The sequence below is a fragment of the Euprymna scolopes genome, chromosome 19 (assembly GCF_053919585.1).
Source record: "Euprymna scolopes isolate OS-2025 chromosome 19, ASM5391958v1, whole genome shotgun sequence".
NCBI classification, from domain to species: domain Eukaryota; kingdom Metazoa; phylum Mollusca; class Cephalopoda; order Sepiida; family Sepiolidae; genus Euprymna; species Euprymna scolopes.
The window spans coordinates 104739271-104761860 of NC_136500.1; the positions used below are offsets into that span (position 1 = coordinate 104739271).

The window sequence follows — 22590 nt, forward strand, 5'->3', positions numbered from 1 at the left end:
TGCTAACGGTTATATCTCATAGGATTAGTGAATCTCTCAACCTCGACAAAGGCTTCCTTTCTAGGGCAATTGCTCTTGACATATCAAAGACCTTCAATAGAGTATGGCATAAGGGCCTACTTCACAAGATTTCCAGCTACGGTATAACTGGAAATGTTTTCTCAATTATTAAATCATATCTCTCTGATAGGCTCATAAGAGTAGAGGTTGATGGGCAGAAATCAGAGGCCCATAGTATTAATGCTGGAGTCCCTCAGGGGTCTATCCTGGTCCCAACTCTCTTCCTGATCTACATAAATGATCTTCCAAAACACATACATAAATCATTTGTTGTCATCTATGCTGATGACACAACCATCTATGGCAACACATCAAAGGCCGTAAATGACAAAGTTCTCTCTGATTCTCTCTCCTCTGATCTTGAGCACATGGTACAGTGGGGGAAGAGGCGGCTGGTTACTTTTAATGCATCTAAAACCAAGCTCTTATCTTTACATCATCAACACTCTGATCCATATCTGGCATCAATTTAAATCGATGGCTGTCGTCTTGGGAGGTTCCATGTTTTGACAAGCTTCTAGGTTTGACATTTACTCCTGATCTGAAATGGAACACGTACATCAAGTCTGTTGCCCAGGTTGTTAGGAAAATGGTAGGATCCTTCTGCCGCTCCAGAAGATATCTCACTACTGATGCAATTCTCTATCTGTATAAAAGCCAAATACGTCCAAGAATGGAGTACTGCTGCCAAATCTGGGCAGGAGCTGCTAAAAACGCCTATCCTGCCTTGACAGAGTACAAAATAGATTTCGTGGCTTAGTGGGGATCCCCTTTTCTCTTCCCTGCAACCTCTCTCCCACAGAAGAGATGTTGCAAGCCTGTCTTTGTTTTATCGTTATTTCCATGGCAAGTGCTCGTCCGAGCTCCAATCCCCCCTCACCAATCTTTCATGAAAAACATCCATCTAGCTGAAGCCACTGTCAGTAAGTTTCCCCACTCTTTATCTGTGCCTAAATCAAAGCGTAGATTCCATGAACAAAGCTTCTTCCTTAGAAGTCCACACCTGTGGAACTCTCTTCTGTTTGCCTGTTTCCCACCTGACTACAACTTGGATGTCTTCATGTCCAACATAAACAAATTCCTGATGAATCGCCCCCTTAAGTAAGACACTTTATCAAATCTCCAATACTAATGATTACTACGATACTATCCCATTGATTACTGTACACGCAGTAACCCCCCATATCCTCGAGTGGCTTCTGGGCCTTGATAAGTGGTGACCTCCATGAAAAAAAAAAAAAAATTGACTTAATTCAGCATAATCTCTAGCTATGGTGATACACTGGTTCTAATGCTTCTCTAACAATCCAAGACTTTTTTTTTTGAAGAAAAATTTGTCTATTTATTTCCAGACTATTGTCCTTATCTCCCAGTTGTTGCTTCATGACATTTCGGTCAAGTATTCCTCTGGCCTTTTTCAGGTGGTAAATTGCAGTGGGATCGGAATTCTAAGTCTCTTAACTATGGAAACTATGGGAGGCATAAGATACAGTAAGGCCAGAGGAATAGTTGGCCGAAACGTTTTGAAACTAGAACTAAACGATGCGGATAATAGTGGACTGTTATCCTCATCTTTTAGTTTTGGTTTCACAACGTTTCGGCCAACTATTAATAAATAAATAAATGTATAAACTGCTCATCTAAAAAGGATTCCAATAATTTGTCGTTTGGCTTCAAAAATATGGCTCGGGTTCTTTTATCCATTCAACATTAGCGTCATATCTCTTTAAAGGTCTGCAAGAAGCCTGTAATTGCAGGAATCAAGACCTGGAGAATAGTGTGGGTGTGGAAGCAATTCGAAGTGCATTTCATGTAGTTTACTATCATACTTTTGGCACTGTGCATTGTCTTAATGAAAGCATCATTTTCCTTTTTTCATTTGTGACTGTTTTATAGAGATTCCTTCCTTCAAATGCACCAATAATATTGTATACTAATTGCTACTAATCGTTCATCCTTTTCAAGTAATTCATGAAAATAATGTTTGAATCCCAAAGTATAGAGGCCTAAGTCTTGCTTTCCACTGTTTACATCTTTGGTCACTTTGTACAGCTTTCACCTGCCACTGTCCACTCAGCTGACTTAACTCTGGGATTAAATGTTTCATCCATTATCACATATTAATGCAAAAATTCCTTTTTGTTGCATTGAAACAAAATATGTTCTAAATCCTCAACACATTGTTGTTGTTAATCAACTGTGAGCAAATGCAAGCGAATACTTTGAACACAACTTTCTCATTGGCAAAAATGGCGAATACACTAGCATTACATTCAGCTCTTCTGCTATCTCATGCAATTTGAACTTCATTTGTATCTGTATGACCATCTTTGAAGTTAACATACCCTCTCTTAAGTGTTGTCGGGATTATGTAGAGTCCAGATAGCACTTATCAAGCTATTGCTTTGCTTGAGAAGTATTTTTCTTATCGGAAAGCAATGCCTTATTGACACTGGAATTCAGATTTTTCTTTTGAAAATTTGCAATAGTATCTTCACTGAAATAACTTGTAATCTGTAAACTAATAATCAAATTGGATTAAAATTTTGACATGTGTCTTTTTATACATTTATAAAAAGCATATGGGTTTGTTTATTAGCGGTGTCATCTATGTCAGACCTAGGATTTATTGATTAATGTGTTATCAGTAAATCTTTTTGTAATTATATGAAAATCTAATAATAATATCTCATCTGTCAAATAATGTTTTTTTTTAAATAATTGCCAACAAAAATAAAATAGGTTAGCTGATAAGATATTTTTAATTTAAATATTAATTTAAAAACTGAGTTTTAAAAATAATCTTATACTTTTAAAAAATGGATCTTATGTTTATTATTGCACTCCAATGCATTTCTAGTTCATAAACTCTGTTGCATATTAATTCTATTTGTACCATCATTTCTCATTTGACTCCTTCTTATTCACTTCTGTCTAAATTGGAATTCAATTCAGAATAAAAGTCAAACTCCCCTCCCACATTCACTGAATCACCAGCTTTTTATATGCTTCAGCTAATATTACATTTGTGCCTTATCTTGCTTCTTTTTTCACAATACAACTGCTTGCGTTGCACAGAGAAACACATTAGAATGGCTTTTCAGCAATTAACATTATCATCTTTTTATTAATTTTATTATTATTATTGTTATTATTATTATTATTATTATTATTTTTATTATGATATCTAACAAAACTCAAATATCAAAGATATATTTAGTCTTTGTGTTAGTTATTTAGATGAATATTTTGATAAGAAATTCTTGTAATTATGTGTGAATTTTTATAACCACAAAAATGAAATATGAGAACATATGGATATAGAATCTATATTCAAATATAAATCTGATTATTGTTGAAGATATTGTAAGAAAAACAAAAATACAAGATTATAAAGTGTATGTGTTTATATAGGCTAACAATTCTTATTAATGTACTTAGAAGAGTATACAAACACATTTGTTTGTAAAGTCTATAATTTTGCTTTAAGATTTATAATTATCTTTGCTTATATAATCTGATTGTGAAGAAGAATGAATGAAATTCAAGTTTTATATGAGAAACATACAGGATACATGAAAGAAAGCTGTTAGAAAACCTTTTTTTTTATTATAGAATGCGTTTTATCTGATCAGCATTCGACATTGGTTTGATGGGATCTGTGTAACAATGGAGAAGGGACTCTTCTGCTGTGAACCATTCCTGAATTAATCTAAACCAGAATGTAGTCATTTATGTATAATATCAAATTGAATTTAGAAAGTTGAATATGTTATTATTGGATTTTAAATAAAGGAATATTTATCCTAAATGAAATGTGATCACCCGGAACTGAACCCATTGTAAATGAAATCATTTGCAAATTGACTTCATGAAAGAAGGACAATTTCGACGTATCAAGATTATTTCGACCTGACTACATCATTTCTTGGCCCTTTTGGCCAAGATCAAAGTGTAGTATCTGTTCCGGCAGATACTGCAAGCAAAGACCATATGTGGGGGAAACCCCACATATAAGACCTTGGTCAATGTAGGGGCAACCCTTCATACCAACAGTTACTATCCAGCTCCAATTTCCCACCTCTCGGGAGCTGGTCCCCTTTTCCCTCCCCCCTCCCTCTCTCTCCACATTAAAAAACGGCCTTGTGCCTAATTTGCTCAGTGGGGAAGCAAATAAATACAATCTGTTCTTCAGATGCTGCACTTCATTTTCTTGTTCTCTTTCGGTGGAGGAGAAATCCTTCACGACTGAGACAATTTTTATTTTTGTACCTTTTCTCCACGTTAAAAAACGACCCTGGTGTCTAACTCTGTCCCGTGGGGAGGCATAGTAAATAGGTACATCTTTTGTTGCATTTCTGTTGTGTATGCATATGTATAAATCTATAGTATATGTCAGTCTATATAGGAATATGTGTATATGTAGATTAATAGTTGTATTGAGTATTTTAAGGTCTTGTAAACATTGGATGTATAAAAATGTTATTATTATCTAAATAATTCTTTTTCAATAAATATAATTTTCAAAATTTGCATTTATCTATTTTGAATGCAAGCATTTCTTGAAATATAAAATAATGGATCTTCTTGTCTTTGTATCCTTTCTTTTAGGTCACGTTAATATGCATGTTATGTAATGGGTGATATTAAGATGGCATATGTATTATTCTTTGGCGTTGACTGTTCGTATTAGGAAGAGTCTTAGTGTATTTATGTGTGTGATCATGTTGTGAGATGTTAGATATTATATATATTCATTGTGAGTGTTCATATCGTTGAGAGACGGAGACATTGGTGAGACATGGAGACATGGTACATATAAAGAGAAAGACAGTTCTTAAAAATAACGAGACAGACAGGGTACAGATTTCTACAGGAGCACCAAGCCTGTAATTCAACTAGAAGAGATTTTTGAATATCTTGATAGATAGACTGAGAGATAGTACGTTTGATATTTACGTTGACAGTTGTACATATAATATAAACATGTTAACTTTCTCGTTGTAATGATGAACACAGAAAGACGGCAGTTATAAAAAACATGATCATTTATTCGTCGACCGGTCGGAAATGATTTTGTATTTCAGGGATTCAAAGTTATTTACATGGTTACCTCTAATCCTCTCGCTACCTAGAGGGTGCCTTGACTCTAACGGAGAATCGGTCTGATCTCCTCTGCTTCCCAGATCTGACTCCCTTCTCTGCTCTCCCCCTAACTAACTTCGAACTCTCCTATATTGAGAAATCATTTTTACTCTGACGTCACACGTATGTCTGGTCAACGTGACCACAACTCACGTGTTTCCAACATGCGCGATTTGCACGTTTTGAAACCATTTCTGACGACCAGGAAATTTCCCATTCTCTCTATCGTTTTACAAAGGAATTTAACCTACTTGTCTAATTCTGTAACCAATATTTTATTATGCATTCTTTCTAAGAATTGTGAATAGTTTTTCCATCCAAATTGTATTTATTAAATATTTTAACTGAATCAACAATTTAACTGGAAATTCCATTTCAACCTATTGTTCTTTAAAACTTATCTACAGGGTTCAATCCTTGTTTTATCTGATATATTTTTCATTTAACTAATTCTTTTTTATTTTTAACTTACATGAAAAGGGGGACAACCCTTTTCATGTAACATGCATTGTGAGGTGAAATTGTGATGTGAAATTTTTTAATAATATTTGCCGAGGTATTTAATATTAACTCCATTATTGTGAATTATTATACAAATATATATAAATTATTATATAAATATATATAAATTATTATATGAATATATATAAATTACTCTTCCCATTCCAATAAAAATTATATCCTCCTTTAACTTCTGTCAACTGTGATACATCTGCAAGTCGAGTTTCACTTAGTGCAGCTATGTCAATATAATACTTTGTCAACTCCAGACAAACAAGGGCTGTTTCATGCTCTGGCACAGAGGCATTATCCTGAAGTGTACACACATTTAAAAATTCAAAGAAAAGTTTCTATATTTCGAATTACTGTGTGATTAATGCCTAGACAATTGCAACTAGCTGCCAAGGTTGATGTGAGCATGCAATGTTTAGGACTCTTTTTCTTGCCTCATCTCCAAGGGGAAAGCAGTGCTAATTCTAAGTAGGACTGCTTTGTCATCAAGTGAGGGCATGAATCGCATAATTGCTCACAGATTTTGTGCAAGAATGACCATCACTCATCAGCCTACCAATGTGCTGTGATCCAACTAGAGACTCCCGGCAATATACTCTGCCTGTTTCTGTCACTTTCACACTATCGCCAATAGACATGTTTTGCATGTTGGACTTATAACATCTGTCGGCTGATTGATGAAGTCAGAAATTCAAGCTTTTTTGATTACATGGTTTACTCTTCTCCCTTCGCCTCTAAGTCTCCAACTGACTCTATTACTATTTGTGAGCTGCTCTGATTATCTGATCCTCTCTAACTTCGAATCCTCAGTTCATATATTGAGATATCTCCTTTGTTTATGATGGGAGAAGTGTGGTTCCCAACGTGACTAACTTTCACGTGGATTTACATATGTCTGTCCAAACACATTTTTGGCAAACAAAGAATTCTCAATTCTAATTGTTTAATATCTAACCTATTTTTAAACAATATTTTTAACTCGCATTGTCCATTCTTTTAACTGACATGTTGAATATCCAGTTATTCTAAAAGAATGGACAATTGCTTTTTTTTCTGACATAAATATTATTCAACTATTTCTAAAAAGAATTAAAAATGGACTGTATTCCTAAGGTTTCAAATATCCACTTGCCTACAGGTTTCGTTTCTAGCCTTTTCCTAATATCATTTTCACTTATCTAGTCTGTCTTCTTACTTATATGAGAAGGGGACAGCCCTTCTTATCTAACAAATATAGGACAAGTGGTGGCATCATCAGGTTTAAGTCAAAACTCTTACTCGAATCAGTTTAATTGGGACTTAATATTTGCAAATGATGCCGTACTTGGGGCTACTTCGTTTGAGGAAGCTCAATGTCTTGTCAACAGATTCTCTGCCGCTTGCAAGGCATTAAAACTAACCATAAGCATAACAAAAACTGAAGTTGTTCATCAGCCAGCTCCAGCACCAAATAAGGTATGTCCTTCCCTTTTCTGCACAAGCAGACAATGGTGTTATTTGTCCTGTTTGTTAAACTATTGTCGAAGTTATCTATATCTGTTTATTATATGCGTTAAATATGTACACACACATGCAACGAACATTACATAGAGGACTATATAACATGTACATGGATTGGTCCACTCGTTTATATATACAGAATATATACACCTCACTACCTGCATGTGTTTCCTAAAGTACCAATTTAAGTTGAGAGTCATAGTTTGAAAATATATCAAGAACTTCAATACCTTGGAAGTAAAGTAAACACTAGTAGATGAGATAATCTTGATTAGAATTGCCTTTTGGAAACTTCACCATCGACTTTAGAAAGTTGTAGTTCTCACATCACTCTTGTATGGCTCAATGTGTTTGACACTGTACAGAAAACAAATTCAACAGTTGGATGTTTTTCACAAAAGTTGTCTGAGAAATTTGTGGAGTTATTTTAGGTGACAGGATCGTCCGCCATCCCACCCATATACTCTAACAATCCACACTCTTGCACAATTTTTGGACTTTGTAGATCATTGGTTGGACTGAAATGTCATCTGCAGCTCACACACAAGGTTAAATAGATGAAGTTCTAAGAACCTCATATATTGAAATCTACATTAACGATATAAATTACATTGTGACTATAAATTAGATATAGATAAATAAAATGAGAATATTATTTATATCAGTTCTAAAAATTCAAACAAAACTAATATTTGGCATATTAAAAAAAAAAAAAATATTGGAATATTTAAATTTGTATTATACATTAGAAGATTTCGAAAAATTTGTATGCCAAATATTTGGTGTTTGAAATAAGATGCTAATTTTATTTATCTTAACCTACTTTTCCAATGGCTCTGTTTGATCTTAATAATCAACAATTGAGCATAAATTTTACCTTTGCCTATATTTACTATAGGTGAGCTATTCCACTGTATAGGTATACTCTACTTAATCAAAGAATTCTAACATTAGTTTTCTAAGGGAAAAGGGAAAAAGAACCTCTTTAGGCGATGGCATTTTCGAATCCAGTAGAGTAGAAAAGACCAGATTTATATATCTACAAAATAGTTAGCTTAAGGACATTAGAATTGAAAAAGAAAGATTATGTGTAGGAAGTATGTTGAAAAGTAGGTTGAAAGAAGATGGGGCAAATGAGGACATATATAGGAAAATAAGCAAATACATAAGGAGAGGGTAGTGGAGAAATACAAAATTACATATAATGAGCAATGAAAAATATATATAAATAAGAAAGCAAAAATAGTTCAAACTTTAGGGAATTAGCCAAGTAAAGTCTATGAAAAGTATCCTGTGAGCTGAAAAAGCAGTCCAGAGCCGATAGTACAAAATCCCTGGTGAATGTCAGGAATGGAGATATCCTTAGCAGATTCTTGCGAATCAGCAATTCAATGATCAGACTTGGGTATGTACACATGCTTACGTATCAAAATATACAAAAATCAAAAGCTGCATACATAAAATCTAGTAACATGACTCAACAAAGTTTTGTTGATTCAAAATTGGATCATCTGAGAGTTCTAGTCATACATCCAGCTCACAACGAATTGAAAGATAAAGTTGGTATAAATGAACCAATGAGTACAAATTTTTTGTCAAAAAGTTGACGAACATTTGTATAATTTGCTTATATTCCCATCATATATGTGTGTATGTGTGTGTGTGTGTGTGTGTGTGCATGCGTGTGTGTTTGAGTGTGTGTGTGTGTGGGTAAGAGGGAAATTAAATTATGCAAATTAACATTAAAAAAATTTGTTGTTCAAAAACAAACATAATTTTCCTCATATATTGATGTAATATTGAACAATTTTTAAAGATATAATTAAACTAATATTAATGTCAAGAATCCAGTAGATGATATTGCCGAAACTTTTATTTTTAATTTGGCGATAATCATAATAGATTGTGCAGCTTTCAAAAAAGTATATTTAAATAAAGTACAAAAAAAAACTGTAACTATGTCTGAAAAAATATAATTAATTAGTGGAACAAATGTACAAAGCAAGTGAGCAAGAGAAAGAGAAAATAAATGCTTGTTGTTTTTCCTCAGCATCGCCGTGAAGAAATGTAAAATGAGTGAGAAAGAAAGAGAGAGAGAGTGAGAGAGAGTTGGGAAGAATATATACAGAGAGAGATAGGGAGGGAGAGAGAAAGAGAGTGAGAAGACATGCAAACTTACACTGTTAAATGTAAGAAAATAAATGCAGCAATTTACTCAGAGGGAAAAAGTAGGTATCATTGTGATGCCATATTTGAATGGTACATTACCATTCGTTTAGCATGTGAATTTGGAATATAGGAATAGCTATAGGTAAGCGAATCAGATTGAGCAGAATTAGTCTGGGGAGACTTTATTATTTTATTATTTTAACTGCGTCTGAGATGCATAACTGACATGATTTTGAGTCTGGTGTATATGATCTTGACTTCTTGAGTATAGCCCATTTTTTAGAGAAAGGTGTGTTTTTAGATCTAAGGTTTTAAATTAGGGATGTTCCTGTCTTTTTATCATAGTTGTCATTGTTAAAGAAATGAATGTGGTTTTATATACATAATTTTATTAAGGTGGAGGTGGACCCAATGTGGGTATGTGTTTTTAGGGGTGTTTGTATTAAGTTATTTGTGTAATTTATTATATTGGAGTTAGGTGAGAAACAATAGTTTTGATCAGTTATTACTGCTTTGTATGTGGACTGCAATAATGGGACATGTAAATGAGTAATCTAGGAAAATTTTCATGGTGTAGGGGAGCCAATGCTAGTATGAGTATTATGGAACCAGGGACATTTAGATCTTTAGTTTAATACTCACCTGTAACACCACCCTGAACACAGAAAACATGCAGGGCCCTAAGTTTGTGTTGCAACACTTTACTTTGGCCGACTGTACGTCACTTTGACTTCATGCTGAGTTCTCTTTTCATAACGGCTTGGTCTGTGTCTTCACCGTCTGGGTGTCAGGGTAGACCTAAAATGAAGTGCACCTTCAATTCGACAGGCAATTAATAAATAAAGAAACACCAGTGGTCATTTTTCTTATAAACAAAAAATAATTATTCACTGAGAGTTACAAAACTTTGATCATTTATAAGTCTCTGATTCAAGAGGCAAATATTCGGGAATTGGCGGCTTCCATTAGTAAAGTTATGACATATAACCCTAAGTTTGGGGGCTTGTCTCTGTGCAGTATAGATTCAGTAGTTTGGAACAGAGTGGGACTTAAATAAAACGTTCTTTTTCTCTGAATCATGTAGTCTCCCCAGCATAAGACAGAGTGTGTCTTAAGTCAGGTTTTTCTCTCTGACTGGTGTGAAAGCCCCGGGCAGTTGGTAGAGTATGTCGTTGAGGTTATTTTTGTTTTTCATTATATTGAGAATCAGGTAGGCTTAACCCCGCTTCCAATTCCCAGAATTTCATTTCACAATTCTTTGAAAACCTTGTTTTTCCTTATCCAAAGAAACGCATAACATATGGCTTATATTTCGGGTGATCCAACAATAAATTTTGTACTCAGAATTTGGTTAAATGCTTTTTCTTAATAGGGGTTGCCTATTAAGATGAAGTTTGTCAAATCGCTGAAAGGCGTCATTTCTGATATTTCTTTTAGATATCTTTATATTGGAGCATCACGTTTTCAGCTAGTGTTCTGTTTTAATGGCCGTTTATGCCAAAAGAAACTATCATAAATAAAACAGATTTCTTCTTTATCAATATCCACAAATAAGTGTGTGTGTGTATTAAATTGATATCATAACAACCTTTCCTTACAATGCTCTTTTTTCCACCACCACCACCACCACCACCACCATCATCATCATCATCATCATCATCATCATCGTTACATTCAATGACATTGTCACATACCTAGCTAAGTTGTTATTCCTTAATTTCTTTAATGTGTATACGATAGAGTAAACTTTCTTTTGCAACAGTTGAATGTCATTGTTCAGACCAATAATAAAGCAAACAAAATATTAGTATGTGCTATGTATGATAATTTCAGATAACACAAAATAGTAGCTACAAGAACTGCAACAACAATGACGACAATAATAATAATAATAATAATAATAATAATAATAATAATAATAATGAGTGTAGACTCTGTGGACAAAGAGATGAAACAATAAACCACATAATCAGTTAATGCAGAAAACTAGTCCAAAAAGAATATAAAAATAGACACAATCAAGTGGGGAAGGCAGTACACTGGCAATTATGCAGACAATTGCATCTTGAACACACAGACAAATGAAAGTCACAAGATCCTATGAGACATGGATATACAAGCAGATAAACCTATTCACGCTTGAAGACCGAATGTCATGATAGTAAACAGAAGTAAAAGTTCTACTAGATTGTAGATTTTGCCGTTCTAGCAGACCACAGAGTAAAGATCCAGGAGACAAAGAAGCAGAGCAAATACACAGAATTGTCCAGAGAGCTCAAAAGGGATATGGAAGATGAAGAAAGTCAAGATAATACCATTAATAGTAGGAGCACTAGGAACAATATTGAAAAACTTTGAAAAAAGAATGGGAGAGATTGGAATCAGAGAGATGGCTGAGAAGATACAATGGATAACATTAATGAACATGGCTGAAATATTAAGGAAAACCTTTGAATGTCGAGACGAACATATATGAGCTTACAGACAGAAACGGCTACACAAATGAACATCACATGGAATCATAAAAATTGAAACGGTCTAATCGTAAGTTAACTCCCCTATGCCCCTACATTCTGCACCCCTTTTTTGTGTTTGTGTGTGTGTGCATGTGTGTATGTCACCATAAATTAGCACCACATCAAATAAGTGAGGAAGGTCAAGAAGGATGGAGAGACTAAGGAGAGGAAGCACTAGCCAGACCTCCACTGGATGAGTGTAAAGAGGACTGGGATCTTGGGAAGGTTTATTGCCACCCAAATTCCAGTGAAGACCAATGGTCGCGGCCAATGAGAAATCAATGGTAAGCAGCTGTTGCAATAATCCAAATTCATCTGAAAAAATTATTAAAAGCGGTGGAGAATACTGTAAATCTGAGAGAAATCTTTAATGATAGCTTCTGTGACTACTGATAATGAGTAAATAATAATAATAATAATAATAATAATAGTTTTAATAATAATAATAATAGTTTTAATAATAATAATAGTTTTAATAATAATAATAATAATAATAATAATAGTTTTAATAATAATAATGATAATAATAATAATGATAATAATAATAGTTTTAATAATAATAATAATAATAATAGTTTTAATAATAATAATAATAATAGTAGTTTTAATAATAATGATAATAATAATAGTTTTAATAATAATAATAGTTTTAATAATAATAATAATAATAGTTTTAATAATAATAATCATAATAATAATAATGATAATAATAATAGTTTTAATAATAATAATAATAATAGTAGTTTTAATAATAATAATAACAACAATAATAATAATAATAATAGTTTTAATATATGTATATCTTGGTCAGGACGTTTTTCTCTTGATTGAACACCAAGAAACCCTGTATATTTACTATTCTGCTTTATTTTAAGTCTTTATTCATAAGTTATCCAATAAAATGGCGTAGTTGTAGATATACAAACTAAATATAATCAGTAATTAAGACCCTCCACTTAAAGCGAAAATCTTATATGAAATAATAACTTGAAAATGATAAAACTTAAATTAAAACTAACTTTCAAAATCGGTTGCATTTAATTATTGATACTCTACGAGGGGCATGCAATAAGTAATGCCCGTGACCCACTTCCCATAGCAGTAGAGCTACGAAAATTGGCACAGTTATTAGTCTTTCTCTACATAGGAACCACCTAGAGTTATACGTTTCTCCCATCGTTTGATGCAGCTCTGGAGACCGTTTTTGTAGAACACCCCAGGTTGGTCCTCCAACCACGACGTGACTTCAGAAATCAAGGCTGCATCATCTGGAAAACGCTTTCCTTTCAAAAACAACTTCATGGCCGGGAAGAGGTGAAAGTCAGATGGTGCAAGGTCAGGAGAGTAGGGAGGATGGGGAAGGATTTCATAACCACACACCCATGCTTCTGATCTGGTGACATGCGAGTTGTGGACCAGAGCGTTCTCCTGCAGGAGGAGGGTACCTTTGCTGATCTTGACCCGCCTCTTGATTTTGATAGCTTCCCTTAATTTCCTCAAAAGTGAAGCATAATAAGCTCCTGTAATTGTGGTACTCTTTGCTAAGAAATCTGTCATCACTACTTCGTCCTAGTCCCAGAAGACTGTGAGCATGACCTTGCCAGCAGAGGGCTGCACCCTTGCTTTCTTTGGAGGTGGTGAGTCCAAGTGCCTCCACTGCATTAACTGAGCTTTGGACTCTGGATCATAGTGATGGACCCAGGTTTCATCCTGTGTAATCAGTCTTTTGAAAAACTTTGACTCATCTTGGCACATCTCCAAATTCATCCTTGAGCACTCGATGCGATCTTGCTTCTGGAATGGTGTGAGCAACCTGGGAATCTATCTGGCAGACACCTTATGCATATGCAAATGGTCATGAATGATAGTTTCCATAAACCCTGTACTAATCTTGACATCTTGGGCTATTTAGCGAATAGTAATACGCCGATCTTCCAAAATGGCAACCTCAACTTGACGGACAGATGCCTCATCAATGGCAGAAGAGAGGGGGGGCGACCAGGTCTGGGAGCTGTTTCCATAGACTTCCGACCATGTTTGAATTTACGATGCCAGGTTTTACAAGGTCATATGATGGGGCATTATCACCATAAGTTTTTTTATTTCATCAAAAGTCTCCTGTGGTGTGTGTCCTACAAAAACCGGATCACTGCTCGACTTTCAACAGGCTCCATTTCACACCTGACTCAGTTCAAACACCTGAAAAACATAAAGCACAATTAGTTCAGAGCTGTAATTTGCCACATAACCCGTAGAGATATAAATCATTGCACATGCAAAATTTCAGCTAGATCAGACAACTGGAAGTGGATCAGGGGCATTACTTATTGCACACCCCTCGTACAAGTAAGTGGTTCTTTATAAATTGAAATGTATTAGCCATTTTGTTATTAAAATAAGTTTTACTATAAAAAAACATTTAATTTCTTTTTCTATAGAATTTAATAACATGTGGCACGTTTCAAATTGATAATTGTTGTATCGGTTCCCCTTTAATATAGTCATTTCAATGACTAAGTTATCAAATCAAGACATGTCTTAAGATATTTTAATGTCATCATTTGTAAATTGATGCTTTTAAATTGATTCCTAATTAATTTAATACTAATTAGGATTGGCATCATTTTCTTTCAATGTATCAACTTGTCTGCTTATTATAAATTTCGGCCATTTTACACTCGTCTTCCTCTTTCTACTCATTCGATATAAAAACCTATTTTCTTTTTGACCCATAAATTGATGTGTTATTCATTTGGTGTTTGGCATTTGATAAAATATAGATAATTTTAGACATTGATTTATAATAATTAACATTTCTATTGTTGCTCGGCGAAAGAAAACATATATTTCTTGCAATATGATATTTAGTAAAAAAAAAATCTTTAATTTAACTCGTATTCTGTGAGAGATCATCAGAATACTATTTATCAAATTTTAGTAGAAAGATGTTAAATCAAAATACTTTTATATTTTCCAAAATAAAAACCAAAATAATATTATTGAATTAGTTTGGAATTATTTTGGAGACGAGTAAATTGTATAATTTTTTATTTAATTAATTGGACTATTATCCTCATCTTCTAGCTGTTGTCACAACGTTTCGGCCAATTATACCGCTAGCCTTTGTCAGGTTAACCACAACAGGATAGGAATGTCGAATCCTCCAACCACATCCACAGCAATTGCTGCCTTCAATAGCTGTTGTCATCTCACCATGGTTTGGTCAACTAATCCTCTGACCGGCTTTGGGTGGGATCGAAACCGTTACCTCTGGATGCAATGCTCACCTGGAATCGTAGATATTCTGCATCTCTATCCACTGCACCATGGGCCCCAAAGGGCAATCAAGGTTGGATTTTTTACTCTGAAAAATCCAATTGTTCTTCAAATTGTCAGGTCCGTACCGATTATTATATTATTGTATATTATAATATAACAATCGGTTTCGATCCTACCCAAAGCTGGTCAGAGGATTAGTTGACAAACCGCGATGAGATGACAACAACTATTGAAGGCAGCAATTGCTGTGGATGTAGTTGGGTTAGGGTTCGACATTCCTATCCCGTTACGGTTAATCTGACGAAGGCCAGAGCAATAATTGGCCAAAACGTGCAAACAACAACTAGAAGATGAGGATAATAGTCCAATTAAATAAAAAATTATACAAAAATGATATTAGAGAAAATATTGGAATAGGAATGTAAAAAGTGGTTTGGATTTTTAATCTTTATTTTAAGGTGTTAAAATATTATATATTATATATTAGTTAAAGATGTTGTTCTTATGAAAACATTCCGTAGATCTTTATCTGTGTTAAGGTTCTGGCAATTTTTAGTTAAACTTTACAGAAGAAATGAAATATTTTTTATCATTACCAAAATTCAAATAACCTTTTTTGCTGAAATTGTGTATCATTATATATTTTTAGAACTTTCTAATTTATCAAATGTTTTTTGCTCAAGTGGTGACATTTTTGAATTTGTACTCAGGCTTGAAATTATCTGGTGCACTAAATATAGTTACCTCCTCTCCAGGAAGGTAGGCACAAGGTCAGGTGTGATTTTGAGCAACTCTGTCAGCATTGCCCACAATTCTGGCAATTTGTAATAAACTAACCCTTTCTTAGAGAGAAGGGTGGTGGACCGCTTAGGACTGAACAGAAGTGCACCTCATCCCAATACCTCACGTAAACGTATCTACAAGTAATATTCCACTTGTTAGTTAGATTTTGTATGATATTCAGTGGTTGTCACGTAACTAATTAACAATTCTTTGCAGAAATCTCTAAATTCTTTCAGGGAAAATAACACAATTATTAGTTGATACCTGCTTCAACTATTCTTACATTAACGACGCTATTTTCTTTTTTTACTAATTTCTACATTTCACAATAATAACATTTAATAATTCATTTTGCTTTTTACAAGGTTAAAAACATTGATTTAATATGTGTTTATATTCAATGGACAACTGTTACATTCTCAAAATGATGGAATGCCTTCCATGATTTTATAAATCCATCTTTACCTGTTCTCGTATCCCCCTATCAGTAGCAGTGTATGTCAGTAGGTTGATATAGTGAAGAAAATAAAAAAAAGACACTCAACAAGGAACACTAAAAACATGAAATAAAAAACATTTATTTATGTGTTTGTTTTCTGGTGTGGAATTTTCATAATGATTGGTTTAATGAAGTGAGGATTTTGTGAGAATAGCACAAAGCTTGAAATTACTAATTTTTATATGATAAGTCTGCTGCACGCGGGTTTTAAGTCCGTGTGGTTATTTTTGAGAAAAACGGTCCAGAAATCATATAAGTGAATACGTGTGTGTGTGTGTGTGTGTGTGTGTGTGTGTGTGTGTACGTACGTGTCATAAGAACAGTAGTTTGAAATAAAATTGTTTAAAAAGGAGATTTAAATCTTCACTCGATGGTATAAGTGTGCATGCTGGGTATTAAAATTCATGCCTATCACATCATAATGGGGATTTAACGTCTCTGCGGACAGAGTTTGCTTGAACATGTGTTGACATTTGAGAAATTGAAGAGAAACTAATTTGATTTATATCCATACATGAGGAAGCGTAACGTAGTTCTTTTTGTTTTACGTGTGCTGGTAGTCACATCATGTACCTACCCGTTCTTCATACGCATGGATGTATCAAAGTGTGATTGCTGTGAAATGTTCCTGTCAGGCATTTATTTCGATAATGTTTTTTTCAATATTCAAGGTATTTTCATGTGCTGGTAATTCAATGAGTTATTTCTTTAAATAAATTCCATACGTAGAAATAACATCACAATGGATCATCTTCTAAGACTTCTTCATCTTCTATTGACTTTTGGAGAGGTGACCGTTTTATTGCTTGTCACTTGAGTTCCTGCAATCATCAAGGGCAATTCTGACAACCAGAGAAATTTGTTCGGTGCACAGTGCACAGCTTGTTTTTACACTTTTTCCTATTTTCACATTGTCACTTGAATTAAAAGAAACACGGAGCATTTGTACTATTTAGAATCCATCACAGACTCAAAACGCAACAGGAAATCTTCCTCCTATGCATTACTTTTAAGAGGAAGAATGGGTTTATTGTCTGTCGCTTGGGACATTCTGATCTGTTAGGAAATGCCAATGGTTCCAAGTGAAACATTTTCGAGCGAAATTGACTTTTAATCGTCTCTTGGACTATACATTGATTTTTCATGGTTCTAATACATCCATTACGTGCATATAATTTCTGTTTATAACATTTTTTTTATTTACAGCTGGACTTGGGTTTAGTGTTAGAGTGGAAATAAAAACACAGTGTGTTATTTAGAATTCTAAAGAAGAGGTATTACCTGTCACTTGACACACTCTCAGTAGTGATGGAACTCTTACTGTGCTGACCAGTGGGTGAAATTGATTTTACCAATTCCATTGATTTTTAATGGTTTCTTACACCCTCTGTGCACACAGCACTTTATAATATTATTAACTTATTAACTTAGAGTAAGTGTTATATTATAAAGAAACACAGAATTCATCATAGCTCCTAAAGTAATGACTGGTCATCCTCTCAGGTATTACCATCTCCTTTTGTAGGAGAATAGGTTTATTGCCTGTCACCTGAGGAGCTTTCGTTCATGAAAGAGTACTAACAAAACTGACCAAAAGATTTATGAGTAAAATTGACTTCTGAAGATCCCTTGGACTATAAATTGTCTTTTACCAGGTTTATATGCCAACTATGAGCTCATTGCTTTTGTTTTTTTGGGGTTTTTTTTTTTTGTATTGCTCCCTGGACTCACTCTTAATGATAAGGTTAATAAAGGCCATGTATTTTTCTCTTTTTTTGCTCATATCAAATATTACCTTCCTCCTAATGTTTGTGTGCAGACATAACTACTTAAAAAACCAACCACCATCCACAACAGAAACAAATTATTGTCTCTAGAAAAAACATACAGGTATACTTTTTAAGTTCTAAAATAATATGGATGTTTAGATGTTTTTTATTATTTATAAATTTGATAGTTATTGCAATATTAAGTTTAACATTTTACTAAAATAAGGAAAGCCGTCTCAACAAGATTTTATGAAAAGGTAATTACAGACATTACATGGTAGTTTATCATCTAATCTATTGGTTACCATAAGTATAATAATAGAAAACATCCATAATTTATCGTTTGCTTCCTGTGGCCTCCATTTTGTTTCTAAGTTTCCTTAAATAGTTTTATTGAATCATCTTGCCAATTACAAGCTCATCCAACCAATGAATAGAACATTTTCCCGGTGATACTTGCTGCCAAATGGAATATTTCCAAATACTAGTTTCAGAACAAAATAATTTAAAACCTGAGAGAAGTCACCATGTTGAAAAGACCTAATACATTTGGTCATAAAATTTCCTGATCACATGTGATACTAATATAAAGAGAGAAACAATGACATGTGAGACATGAAATCAATTCCATTTTCCATTAATTAAAACATAACTGTTATGAAGATTTACCCATTTACTTATAATGGACTCTGCTAACTTCACGTGGAGAATCATCACAATCCATTATGAATGATACTACAGACTGACTTACTAGTCAGAAAATGCCAACAACTTTTCTTGGTATCACTTTCTTGTACAACATGTTTGTTTTTTACCTAAACCCTTTTCTCAAGTCTTTCATTATGATCCTTTGATAGGGTTATAACAATTGGCAATAAGTTATCTGAACAAACAACATAGTATTCAAAGGATCCAACTACACAACATCAACTTTACAATAAAGTATTTGAACAAGCAAGGTAGTGAGAGAGTCGGTAGCATAGAACCTGGATAATTGAACGTTTTAAGGACCAGGAAGCAACTCTTCTGTAGGATTTTTTTCTAGGAAGATAAAATTATTCAGTGGGTAAAAAGTTATAAAAAATTTGTGAGTTCATGTTTTTTTGTTGAACTAAAAAGTGGCTTCTTGGTTTTCATATTTTCTCTCAAAGACAAAATTAAATGTTATGACCAAATGTGATTTTAACTTTTCTGCCAAGAAAAAAAAAACGGTGAATGTTAATTGAGAGGTTTAATTTTTTTTTGTTCAACCTCGTGCTCTATATTGTGTTGATTGTTAATAAAAAAAAATGGAAAATTCTAAATTATTTTTTGCATGTTCAAAGCATTATTCTTTTTGTACCTCTTCTTAAAAATGAAAATAAGAAACCATGGAAGAGTTAAAAGAACTTTGGCACAACTGTAGAAGTATTAAATAGAATAACAATAAAGAAATGAACAAAAACAGGCTGAATTGGTTAAATATCAGATGGAACAACAACAGAAAATTGAAGAAAAATTAAAAACAACTGCTACTGGAACAACAAGAAAAAACAGATTTTTTACTACAAACTTTAAAGTAATATAGTATTCTCACAAAACGCTATTGAAAATTTAATTTATGCGTCGGATGAAGACAAGACTTTTACTTCATATTTTAGAAAGTATAAGGACCTGCATAACATTGAGCACAACAAATTACATTTTATTATAAAAAACGTGACTTAACTTTTTCTAAAACTGAAAAACTCTCAAAAGTACTGTTCAGTATAAATGCATCATTATTTCACAGAATGTGAAAATGCCTGAATTCAACCAATAAAAAACTATTTAACATTTGCATCAATAAGCAGCAAACATTGCAACGATTTTAAACTTGCTAAACTCAGTGCTGATGATTTCAAAGGCCTGATATCTGCATAAGGATTGGTATCTTCAAAAGACTGAAATTCAACGCAGAGTTTTAACAAAATTAGAAAGTGAGCCAAACCTGACATCACAAAAACAAGTGATTAGCGTTAAAAAGGATTAAAAAATATTGAAGAATCTGACGTCATGTAACTAAGAAAGATACATAATATACCAAAACCTATTCTCCCCCCCCCCAGTGCCACAAAACAGAAAATCATAAAGATCACAGAAAATACAATTCACTGATAATCAAGATAAGTCACCACCAAGTTCATGTTATCAGTGCAGAGACCTGCATTTGGAGTAAAGACACACAAAATAATTTGCATAACTTGTGACAGAATTAGGCATAAAAGCTCCCTTTTCTAGAGCAAAGTCGGGTTTGACACAAGAAAAAACGAAAAAGACGATAAAAACATACATAAATATGTGCAAGTGAATATATAAAATAAAAACTTAAACCTTCCATCAGACTTATCAATCACTAATTTGCATGCATGGAAAGGGTTAAAAAAAACCTACGATGATAAAGACTTATTTTTTTTTATTACAATTTCCTTCCAAACAAGGCACATTGCCACTTTGATGTAGGGGGCTACTATCAGGGACATAAGCTACAGGGGTACTATGTGGGGAGTTGAGCAGCAAGATGTTGGTTCACGTTACACTTGAACTTCTGCATGTCAGTACAGTTGGGGAAGCAGGAACTCGGAAGGGAATTCCAAAGTCCAGCGGTTCTGGGGAAGAAACTACTGGAGTAGAAAGCTCTCTTACATCTAGGGATCTCAACTGTGGAGGGGTGGGATTTTGCTGCTTGTCAGATTTGTCGGGGGTATTTACGTCAAGGGGGTAAAGTATGTGCAGTTTGTCAGAGCATTCACCATTAAAATATTTGTAGAACAGGCAGAGGGATGCTACATTTCGTCGATGGGACAGAGGCTGAAGCTTAGATAACAGTTCAGGACCTATTAGGTTGGCGACTCTCTTTTGAATCTTGTCTAGGAGTGAGAGACTAGTAGCAGATGCACCAGCCCAAATATGACAACAATACTCCATACATGGACGAATGGTGGCCTTATAGAGGTACAGGATACTTTCGGGCGTTAGTAGCTTTCTAGTATGGTAGAGAGAACCTACCTTTTTCGCAGCGGTCCTGGCAAGGCACTCAATGTCATTTTTCCAACTTATGTTTCCTGTGAACGTTAGGCCGAGGATTTTAAAAGATGTATTTTCAGATAAAGATTCTTTGGCCATTGCTATTGGTGGTAGAGAAGGTTTCTTGTAGTTATTGAAGGAAACAAGTTTAGTTTTGACAGCATTGAATGTGACCATCCATTTTTGTACCCATAGATGTCCTACAGATTGGAGGTCGTCCTCTAGTGTTTCTGCCATTTCTCTAGATATGTGTTCATTTGTTTTCCTGTCGTGTCAGTTATAGAGTGTGGTGTCATCAGCATATATACCCATCTCACAGACAATTTTGTCAGGGAGATCATTTATGAATATCAGAAATAATAATGGTCTAAGGATATACCCCTAGGGCACTCCCGCATTTATATCATATTGTTTAGATGTACGACCATCAATGACAACCTGGATTTTTCTCTTATCTAAGAAGGATTTAATTATGTTAAGTATTCTTACCATATGATCTGATTTTCCTAAGAAGACCTTCATGCCATACCCTGTCAAAAGCCTTAAATATATCTAGAGCTACCGCTCTACCCTTCCCTGCTTTGTCAAGTGAATGGTATATACGCTCAAAGATTACAGTTAGGATGTCTGCCGTGGAACGGGCTTGCTTAAATCCATATTGTTGGTTGGTCAGAAGTTTAGCATCTGTAGGTGATGGACTAGAGCTTGGTTAATTATAGACTCAAATATTTGGGCAAAAAGTGGGAGGAAGCTAATGGGCGTGGTAATTTACTGGGTCAGTTCTTTTGCTAGAATTCTTGAAAACTGGTACCACAGAAGCAGTTTTCCAGCAGGCAGGAAAGCAAGATTCATTTAGGCATTTGTTGTAAAGTTTGGAGAGAACTGGAGCAAAACAACTAGAACAGTGACTGAGTCGAAAATAAATTTTGAAGGAGACTTAATTACTAATGTTAATGTTGATAGTACGACAAAGAAATTAAAAGTGTTAGAGTTTAAAAAGACACAGAAAATCTTTTTGGGGCACATTGGCAGCAACAATTAAATTTGTGGGATTTGCTTAAAATTCTTTTTGTCAGAAACTGGAAACATTAACGGCAGAGAAGAAAAATCTCAAGTCAGTATTAAAAGAAAGTTTCCATAAAGTCTTCTTGGCTTGTTTGGGCAAATGCACAAAAATATTAGTCAGATCTGAACTCAAACGTAATATGCAACCAGCATTCAAGAAAAAAAGAAATGTACCATTCACCTCATTGGAGAAGATTGAAAGACTTGTAAAAACTGGCATCTTATCGAAAGTTGGAGTCAGTCAACA

General features: G+C 34.0%; 1 protein-coding gene and 1 pseudogene across 4 annotated transcripts in view; both read left to right on the forward strand.

Annotated features, from left to right (window-relative positions):
- LOC145239866 (tubby-related protein 4-like) overlaps nucleotides 1-22590 on the forward strand; it is a 647302-nt gene that overhangs the window by 454459 nt on the left and 170253 nt on the right. The gene's annotated exons all lie outside the window — the stretch shown is intronic.
- Nucleotides 3981-4106, forward strand: LOC145240595 (U2 spliceosomal RNA; annotated as a pseudogene).